Source organism: Lycium barbarum, chromosome 7 (assembly GCF_019175385.1).
Source record: "Lycium barbarum isolate Lr01 chromosome 7, ASM1917538v2, whole genome shotgun sequence".
NCBI classification, from domain to species: Eukaryota; Viridiplantae; Streptophyta; class Magnoliopsida; order Solanales; family Solanaceae; genus Lycium; species Lycium barbarum.
In genome coordinates, this window is record NC_083343.1 from 128,883,248 (window position 1) to 128,894,338 (window position 11,091).

At 35.5% G+C, this 11,091-nt stretch overlaps 1 non-coding gene across 1 annotated transcript; it reads left to right on the forward strand.

The window, feature by feature from the left end:
- The first annotated feature begins 10,336 nt into the window (after nt 1-10,336).
- Nucleotides 10,337-10,417, forward strand: TRNAL-AAG (transfer RNA leucine (anticodon AAG)). The gene has a single exon. It is a non-coding gene; the product is annotated as a tRNA-Leu (tRNA).
- The last annotated feature ends 674 nt before the right edge of the window (nt 10,418-11,091 follow it).

Consider the following 11,091-nt stretch of genomic DNA (forward strand, 5'->3'; position numbering starts at 1 on the left):
GTACAAGGGGGAGATAATGGTACCTTGAGATATCGAGGCAGATTATGCGTTCCAGATGTAGATGGGCTCAGAGAGCGAATCATGTCAGAAGCTCACAACTCTAGGTATTCCATTCGCCCAGGCTCCACTAAGAGGTACCCTGATCTTAAGGAGATTTATTGGTGGAATGATATGAAGAAGAATGTAGCAGAGTTCGTAGCTGAGTGTCCGAATTGTCAGCAAGTGAAAGCCGAACACTAGAGGCCTGGTGGCTTGGCTCAGAATATTGATATTCCTGTCTGGAAATGGGAAATGATCAATATGGACTTTGTATCAGGTCTACCTCGTTCAGCTAGGAGGCATGATTTAATTCGGGTGATTGTGGACAGACTTACGAAGTCAACGCACTCCTTGCCAGTTAAGACCACAGATTGAACAGAAGATTATGCCAAGTCATATGTTAATGAAAATGCCATATTGTATGGGACCCTAGTGTCCATTATTTCAGATTATGGTGCTTAGTTCACAGCGAACTTCTGAAAATCCTTTCAGAAAGGATTGGGTACCAAGGTGAACCTTAGTACAGCTTTTCATCCCCAGACAAATGGTCAGACAGATACGCTATTCAGATCTCATGTTATAATATTCATGTTAGTTCGATACTCAGATATTTATGTCCGCTTAGTACTCAGATATCAGTCCAGTACTCACGTATTCATGCCAGTTCAGTATTCAGCTAATCCAGTATTCAGCTAATCCAGTATTCAATTAGCTCAGTATTCAGTCAGCCAGTCTTCAGTCAGTACAACAGACATTCAGTTTAGTATCTCAGCAGTTTAGTAATCTTGTATTCATTCAGTTCAGTAACCATGTGTCCTTGATTTCAATGGTAATTGGGATGACCACATGTCTCTTATTGAGTTTACTTACAAAAAAAAAAAAGATTTCCATGCTAGTATTGGTATGGCACCATTTGAAAATCCTTTTTGAGCAAAGGTGTAGATCACCAATTGGTTGGTTCAAAGTTGGTGAAGCGGAGTTGTTAAGATCAGATTTGGTTTACCAGGCTATGGAGAAAGTTAAGTTAATACAGGAGCGTTTGAAAACGACTCAGAATTGCCAGAAGTTTTACACAAATGTGAGATAGAGAGATTTAGAGTTTGAAGCTAACGACTGGGTATTCCTTAAGCTCTCACCTATGAAGAGTGTCATGAGATTTGGCAAGAAAGGGAAGCTAAGTCCCAGATATATTGGACCTTACAGAATTCTACGAAAGGTTGGTCTAGTAGCTTATGAACTTGAGTTCCCACAAGATTTGGCTGTTGTACACCCAGTGTTTCATGTATCCACGTTGAGGAAATGTATAGGAGACCCATCGTTGGTTGTTCCTTCTAATACTATAACAGTTAAGGATGGCCTCACCTATGAGGAGATCCCCATAGCTATTCTTGACCGTCAAGTTCGCAAGTTGAGAACTAAGGAAGTAGCCTCAGTGAAAGTCCTGTGGAGGAGTCAGAAGGTTGAGGAAGCTACATGGGAAGCCGAGGAGGGTATGAAATCCAAGTACCCGCACTTGTTTCAGCCCGCAGAAGAGATTTATGATGAAGCACCCAGATTTTGAGGTATGTAAGCTTTCTTTTCATGCTTTTGGTCTTGTATGGCCAATTTATAGTGCTATTGTGATGTAGCCCTGTGAGGCAATGATATTATGGGCTGTTGTGATAGGTTGGTAGTGCCATATTACAGGGGAAACTCTGGCAAAATTTTTGTAGAATCCCGAATGTTTAACATTCGAGGACGAATGCTCCAAAAAGGGGGAGAATGTTACACCTTGGAAATTTTCCCGTTAGCGTACCGCGAATAGAACCACAAATGGTATGAATTATACGATATGTTGACGAGTAAGAAGTAATATTTAATGATTCTAAATGAGATTTAAAAGACATTTGAGGTAGGAGACGAAAGTTGTTAAGGAAAGCAAGGTATATGTTGTGTGTCGAGCAAGAATTACGAGTATCGAGTTAATGATGGCTTAATGACATTTTGGAGAAGAGTTATAATGTCCCTTATGTATTCATGCCTCACGTTTCACGTCCAAGTTCATGTATTCTCTATTCATGTCTCACGTTTTAGCACTCATGTTTTCATGAAACTATGTCATGTCAGTTTTCCATGTTCCATGTCATGTTTATTCAAGTCCATGTATTCAAGCCATGTCCATCCATATCCTTAACCATGACCCATCATTCGAGGACGAATGATCCCAAGGGGGAGATATTGTAACACCCCGTACCATTAACGAAAGTTTTGACCACGATCCTAGACTTAGAACATCAGATAAAGAATGTGGGAATTAAAATTTTTCCGTTCAGTTGTGATATGGTGGTTTATGCCCATGAACAGTGGTCGTATTCCACTTTACGACCATGAACAGTGCCCGTAAACTGAAACCAAGAATTTCTGAACATTCTGGAATTTGACATTTTGAGGTCATATGGTTAAATACGGACCGTATTTTACTTTACGGCCCGTATTTCAAAACGTGTTTGGAATTTGGGAAATCTTCCTTGATGAAAGTTGTAGATAATTGAAATACCTTTCCAACGGTATCTTACGGAGGTCAAACGGACATCCGTGCAAAGAGTTATGGCCATTTTACTGAAGAGATGCAGTGCAGTCCATATGGCAGAATACGGACCGTATTGCAGTTTACGGCCCGTAAACTTAAAATACGGCCAGCACAGTGCTGGACGTAAACTGCATTTTCCAGAACATTATATGTTCGTTTATATCAGTTCAAGTCATTATTTTTCACTCCCTCAAACCCTAGAACGACCTCCTACTCTCCTCCAACATCAAGAACACCAAGGTAAGTCCATTCTAATTATTCCAACTCAATTCTAACATATATTCTTGTAATCTAAACAAGAAATCATCAATCCTAATCTAGGGTTTTCAAGAAAACCCATCTCAAGATTCAAGAATCAAGATTTAGGAAATCTTCTACAAAATCCAAGTCTTTAATTCAAGTTTTGGAGCAACTAAGGTATGTAGAACTTCCATCCACATGTGGGAATCTCTATGTTCTTCCCCATGCTTCGTTACCTTGATAATCATGAAGTCCAAATCTTAGGGCATTAAACCCAACATATTGGTAGCCCGTATTTACGTATTTATGTACATGAATTCTGTATCTATACTCATTGTTGTATTCCTAATCTTCCATTACGGTTATTAGGAACCCTAGCCGAATCCATGAATCATGAATTCTTCCTCATGTGTTCTCATTATGTTCATATGAAACTTAATGATGCTATTTTGCAAGTTACAAGCATGTTTTCAAGTCAATTACATATATATGATTATGAACTATTGTTATTACTCATGAATCAAGAATATGTTTACAAGTTATTTCGTGAAATCATGATTACAAGACAAGTACAAGTTAATTCACGAAAGTCATGGGCTTCTTAGCCAACTATATTATGTTCATGTTTTTGGGAGTTGCACGAATTACCGAGAAGGCTCAGATAGCCTGAAACTACGTAGCCACCGTAGGACAAGGATCGCTCCGCCCGGATAAGACGATACCTTAATTTTATACTGAATGGATCCATCAGGTACGTTACCACCTTATACCCTGGCAAGGTATAGGGGCTCTGCTGGTCCGGCGAGGTACCAGACTCCACATACCCACGTGGTGATATCACATGTCGGTTTACGAAATGCTCTCCCTACTTGTCATGTTTTTACTTATGTTATATATATATACATATGTACTCATGCTCACGTTCATGTCCAGGTTTTCAGTTTCAGTTCTTATCTTGTTATTCTATGTCCCATGTTGTTTTCTTCCGGTTGCTTTACATACCAGTACATTCAATGTGCTGACGTCCCCTTTTATTGCCCGGGGGCCTGCATTTCACGATGCAGGTACAGATTTACAAGAAGACGCTTCTGCTCATTAGGATTTGCACGTACCAGCTTATTGGTGAGCCCCATCTCATTCGGGGTTTAGACATTGTATTTCCTTATTTAATTTTACGTCTAAAGGTATGCTGGGGGCCTTGTCCCAGTAAGTATGTTTTCCAGTCAGACTCATGATAGAAGTTTCATAGACTAGACAAGTCAGTTATGTCAGGCGAGACATTCGGAGTCATATAGCCATTTTTGGCTCATTCATGTTATTTCCGCACTCATGTTTAAACAAGTATTTATATTTAATATTATGACTTACTATGTTTTTATAAAGGCTTATATTTCCGCTCATGTATGCCTCATGATAGTTTAGCAAGCCATGTGGTTCGCTCGGTCACATGCAGTCAGGCACCGAGTGCCGTGTTACGTCTAGGCCATGGTTCGGGGCGTGACAGTACTAACGTCCCTTTTGCCCGGGGCCTGCACTTCACGGTGCAGATACCGATTTTCAGAAGCATACATCTGCGCAGTAGGATCACTTCAGATATCAGCTTATTGGTGAGCCCCACTTCTCTCGGGGTTCAACATGGAGTCTGCATTAGTATTTAGTTTATGGTAGTCCAGGGCCATGTCCTGGTAGTTAGTATTCAGACATGTTTTAGAGGTTTCATAGACATATGTTAGTTCACAGAGTCAGTTATGCTTTTATGTTTGCAAACTATTGTGTTTCCATGATATTTCATGCTATGAGATAATTTCAAGACTTTATTCCGCAAATTACATTTTCATGATTTATTTAAATTGCATCATATAGATTGTATTGTTTTGATGCCCATGTTGACAAGCAAGCCATGAGGTTCGCTCGGACACATGCAAGCAAGGCCCGAGTGCCGTGTTACGCCCAGGCCATGGTTCGGGGTGTGACATGCAACTTTTGAATCCATCGATACTTGGTTTAAAGACCCAGAAAAGATACTTGAAGATGTGTTCGCCTTGCATTGTAGTTGACTCGTGTGTCCACTCAACAATAGTGCCCGGATTGAAATGTTCTAGGGCAGCCATGTATCGAGGCAATGCCCTAAAAGAACCTTCGAAATCACCATACACCATCTCAAAAGCTTTCTTACGCCCTTTTTGCGCTTTTCTATAACTAGGAGTATAGTGATGGATGCCTTTTATAGTTTCCTGAACAAACTTAATACTGATTTGTGCAATGATCATAACATATGGTATCAACGAAGTAGCAATCATGTTGCTATTCAAATTGAAATGATCCTCTGTATAATCATCCGTGTCACAATTATGTGGCTCAATCATTTTTCCTGCTTTCCACATACCACTTCCGATCAACGAAAAACGGATCATCCAACTACAACCTTCCTCATGCCGCTTGCAAATAACCTTCCAAAATGTACCTTTGGCTTGATCTGTTTTAAATTCTTTTTTGTAGAGTCTCACTGCACCTTTCATTTTCTTCTTGCTGTGAAATAACATACCTATTTGCATGTACAAGAAACAAATATCAACTCCTAATTACACCAATTAAAATCAAAAAATTCAAAAATAATATATTATTAAAAAAATTAGTCGCACCAAACTAACATGATTTGATAACTTTAGGATTACTGGAATTCCAAAGTGCAGTCCGAACAGACCTGTTATCTCTCATGTATGCAAAATCTTCTGGTTTTACTTCTTCTGTATTATCCAAATATGGGATCACGCTTGAATGATAATTAACACCAAGATTACTGGGGGCCGCAACATCTTCATCAGAATCGTCACCGTCGGCAGACGATTGATCATCATTCGTCCCTTCATGATCTAATGGACTATCGCTATCCGACTCATTTATTATATCATTAGCTAAATCGTTATTGCTCACAATTTGTGTGAGCTGAGTCAACGTGGGGTTATCTTCAAAATCGTTATGCTTATAAATAAGAAAAATTCATAGAATTTACAAGTCAAACACAATTATACAATCCATGAATAAAGTGAATAAAATATGATTATATTTACCTATCACTGTCCAATTCACTTAGACCGGGATGTGAAGGGTGTCGTACATTACAATTCAAATTATGCAACTGCGTAGTAGCATTACTTAGTCCACCCGTCTCACGATTCTGTCCACTCCAATCAAAGTTATGATCGTGTGTTGAAGCCATACCATCATACTGTGTACCATAATTAGTTGTATCATTTGACTGACTACCAAATCCTACAATTGTTTGTTGTTGAACTACACCCCTTGAAAAACCAATATTCATACTTGGGAGATTGGTAGTACCTCCAAAATCGAACTCATTGTCGGTCGGTACTTCGACCTGGGTAGAGCGTTGAACTGTAGCATACATGTCAAGCGCCGCTATGCATATGCGGTTTTTAAAAATCTCAGGACAACGAAGAAATGACGATAAAGATTCATCGTCCGTAATTGGCATCTCACCATAAATTGGTGAACCATCGGCTGTAAATGAACTTGGACATCGTCCGGTTATAACCACCGATAGTTCAGGATCATTTACGAACATTTTACTCCTTAAGACGCGTTGCAGACGATCATATTTTAGGGAAATTGGAAACCTTTGCCCTATTTCAGGACCACGGCTGTATCTAACTGAACCTGCTTCATACACAACTTCACCACCCCAAAATAAATACACTTTAACATGAGTTTCCGTCATCTTTTTATGAAATATATGAGAGAAAAAAATAAAAGTGTAAGGATATGAAACAGATAAGAGAAAAACAATAGATGAAAGATATGAGATGGATAAAAGAAAATTGAAAGACAAAGGATATACCATAGGTAAAGATAGGACAATATTTATAAACGGAGAAAAGTAAAAAAATTCGCAAATTAAGTCACGAAATGTAAAAGATATTATTTTGACAACTATTCAATGCTCGTCTGAAACTGATTGAACCAACAGAAATGAACAAAAAAATAAAATTAAAACCATAGCGATATGGAGAGCAGAAAAGCGGTAAAAAAAAAAAGGGTTTTTCGTTATATACCTGCGAAATGGAACAAAACATTTCGTTGGTATATAAACGAAAAAAAAAAAATCTTATTTCGTTTTTATATAAATGAAATACCAAAAAAAAAAAAAAATTATCCTATTTCATTGGTACATGAATGAAATACAATATATATATATATATATATGTATATATATATTCCTATTTCGTTTTTATATAAACGAAAAAAAATATTATTTTCTTATTTCATTTTTATATAAACGAAATACAAAAAAAAATTATCCTATTTCGTTCATATACCAACGAAATACAAAAAAAAAAAATTATATTTTCCTATTTCGTTTTTATATAAACGAAATAAAAAAAAATATTTTCATATTTCGTTTTTTTATAAACGAACTACAAAAAAAAAATCCTATTTCGTTTTTATATGAACGAAATTAAAAAAAATATTTTCTTATTTCGTTTTTTAATAAACGAAATACAAAAAAAAAAATCCTATTTCGTTCATATACCAACGAAATGCAAAAAAAAAAAAAAAAAAAAAAATTGTTACATTTCGCTACAAGTGTAGCGAAGTGCAACAAATAATTCCGGACCGGAACAGTGTTGATCGTGGGTATTTCGTTGGATAACCAACGACATACCCATTTTAGTATAAAAAAAAAAGGCATCCTATTTTTGGGTATTAGCTCCAAAAACATGCCATTTTGGCTCCGGACTCATATATATCGTCACCAAAAATTCAACCACCTTTGGATCTGTAATTGTAGCAATAAAGTCAAGAATGGAAATACTTAAACAAAGAAAATACTTACTCATATAATGTTTATGCTTAACCAGTGAATACATGACACTATTTTACACAGACATAGCTTTATTGCCTAAACATATTCGATTAATATACAATTTCATATCAACTTATCTTATTATAATAAATTTATATAATTTGATATAAACTCAAAACATGTGTAAGTTTTTCTCTGTATATGATGCGTGCAACTTATAAACGACAAAAAATGTTGGTTCGGTATTATCCTTGAAAATTTCAAATGAAAGACCAACATTGATGCAATCTTATCTAACAATGAAGTCATATATATGTCACACAAGCCCAAGAATTTGTTAACTATTTCAAGAAATTTTGTAAGTTCAACATGTTCTCTATGAATTTCATTTTCATTTCAAGTTTCATCTAGTTTTATACAAGTACTTCTGATGTTGACTACATCATTACGTATAGGACTTTGATCAGAGTTCAACTAGTAGCACTAAAATCATATATTACGGTCCAGGTGGCAAACATATTAAAATATCTTGAATTATTTATACATACAATAAATACAATTATTTTTCTTTATGTTTCAGTAGGGGTGTACAAAGCAAACCGATAAACCGCACCAAACCGATAATCCGAACTAAACCGAGAAAAAAACTCGACTAGTGGTTTGGTTTGACTTGGTTTGGTTTTAAAAAGAAAAACCTGAACACTATTGGTTTGGTTTGGTTTTAGCTAAAAAAAGTCAAACCGAATCAAACCAACCCGACATTACATTTATAAAATTTCAAACATATTTTATTCATAGAAATATTTATTTATAATGTAATTTATAAATGTTTCTTTAATTTTTTTCATAGTTTTTTTGTCTTTTAACATATTATTTCAAGCTTGGAATTAGAACTTTGAATGGTTTAATAAGTTTTATAGGTCAATGATATTAGTAACTCAAATAAAACTCAACAAAAATCAAATCAATACTAATGCTAACAGAAGAAATTCATATCTAACACTGGAATAACAATAATTTTGATATCTATTCTTTAGTTTTATATTAGTTTAGAAAGTGAAAATACATAATTTTATTTTATTTTGTTCTTTAATATATAGTCATGTAATTAATACTTATTAGTCGTACTTATTTTAGCATGACTTAGTACTTTAAGATTATGATCATTTTCTACATGCCTTATAAATTAGTTGTATTTATTGTAGCATGACTTAGTACTTTTAGATTATGACAATTTTATTTTATGCAATTTCATTAATTTTTTTCGTTGAATATTTTAGTACAATATCATCTCTCATCACGTTTTGTGTTATTTTCTTAATAAATATCTTAGTTAGATAGTCGTATCTTACTAGGACTAAAGAAATATTTGAAGTATAAGTTTTATGTTTTGTATGAAGACTTTATCGGAAAAAATCCGAAGTTGAAAACCCCGACTTTTGTTGGTTTGGTTTGGTGTATAGATTTAAAAACCCGATGCAATTAATTTGATTTGGTCTTTAAAAAATTCGAACCAACCCGGTCCATGTACACCCCTATATTTCAGTAGTAATTAGCCTAACTCCTGAGAATTTAGCTTTATAGATAAGAGAAAATGATGATGACTCCAAAATGGAGATTTGGCTTTCTCATGATTAACTTCCATATGCAGTCGAGTGGTCAATAATGGCACAATTAGGAGGTATTCCAAGTTTTTTATGTATCATCATTACACAAATTGGAGAACCCCCCCCCCCCCCCCCAACACACACGCGCGCACACAAAAAAAAAAAAAAAAAAAAGAAGAAGAAGAAGAAGAAGAAAGATACTCCTTGTATACCAACTTTGATGAAGTGTCATTGTTCTTATCAATCTTTGGTGCTTCTGGATAAGCTTAAGATAGTCGTTGATTTTGTTAGTATTTCTCTCATGATTGATGTTGAAATTCAATAATTTAATTATCAAAAATTTACATAAAAATAATAGGGATTATCAACGAAGTTCATTGTTAATCTGTCACTACATAGCTTGTAATCAATATGTTTTTTTTAGAATTCGCCGCTAATTCATTATTAATAGGATTAACGACAATTTTTTTACTATATAGCGATAATATTGTCAGTCACTATTTTTTTTTTTTTTTGTAGTGCTTGTACTAAGAATTTAATGATTATAACCTACGCTTCTAGATTTGATTTTTCTATATCTTCATACTATGCTTATTTATGTTATGAAAGAAAGATATGCATACGTGACATTAAATATTGACTAGTACTGTTTGATAGTTGATGTATATAACAATAACTTAAGAAATGTATTATGTGCCTCGCTAGGTGATTACATTTAGATGAGAATTCTAATCGCTTAAAGTCCTTTTGAGTCATTATGATTGTGATTTGAATGGATGGATGAAATAGTAATAATTCAAGCCCCTCTCAACTAAATTTTACCAATAAGAATTCTGTCAGAATCGTAAGTACTCTTTCATCTTTAATCGGAAATCTTGGCTTGAAGTCCTCGTATGGATTCCCTTTTGTTAAGGAACCCTTTACCTTCAATGTGGTACTTTACGGCGTAAATCCAAATTTAATCGAGGCCCGATAAGAATATCGTACACTGGGTGGAAAAATAATTTTCGCTTTAGGTACGGTCTAGTAAACCTTGCTCAAAAGAGCAATCACCAGGTTGAGATGGCCGAGTTGGTCTAAGGCGCCAGATTAAGGTTCTGGTCCGAAAGGGCGTGGGTTCAAATCCCACTCTCAACATTTTCCTTTTTTTATTTGATTTTGCAATTTCCAATTTTCTAACGACTAGTTTGGACTCATTCTGCAAAGTGATAGGCTTACCCTTTAGGCCCATAAATTCTGCCATGTAACCCAGTTCTGCTCCCTTCATTTGGGGTGGTCTTTAAGTTTTTTTCTTCGCCTAATACTCTGAGGTTATGAATTCGAATCTCAGCTCAATAACAAAAAAAAAAAAAAAAAATCGCAAGGCCTCTTAGGTAGAATTTGCAAATCTGTCCATAAATTCTGCCTTAAGGTAGAATTTCTGCCTGAAGGCCAAAATTTAAAGACCACCATTTTGAGGGGCAAAAATTAAAGACCACCCCCCGCGAAGGACAATCCTGCAAATTGCCCAGTTCTACTTGAGTGGAGGCCCATTCACCAACTTGCTCTCAATTTCATTTTTTTTTTTTGTGTGTGGATTGTCCTCTTTTGGGGTGGTCTTTAATTTTTGCCCTTTGCGTAATACCTCGAAGTTCTGGATTCGAATCCCAGCTCAATAAAAAATGAAGGAATTTCACAAGACAAAAGTTTGGATTCGCAAGACAGAATTTTGCCTTCAAAACTCTGCCTGAAGCATGCAAAACTCTACCTTGCGATTTTTTTTAATTTTTGACTGAGCGAGTGTTTGAACCCTAAATTAAAGGGTTCTAACG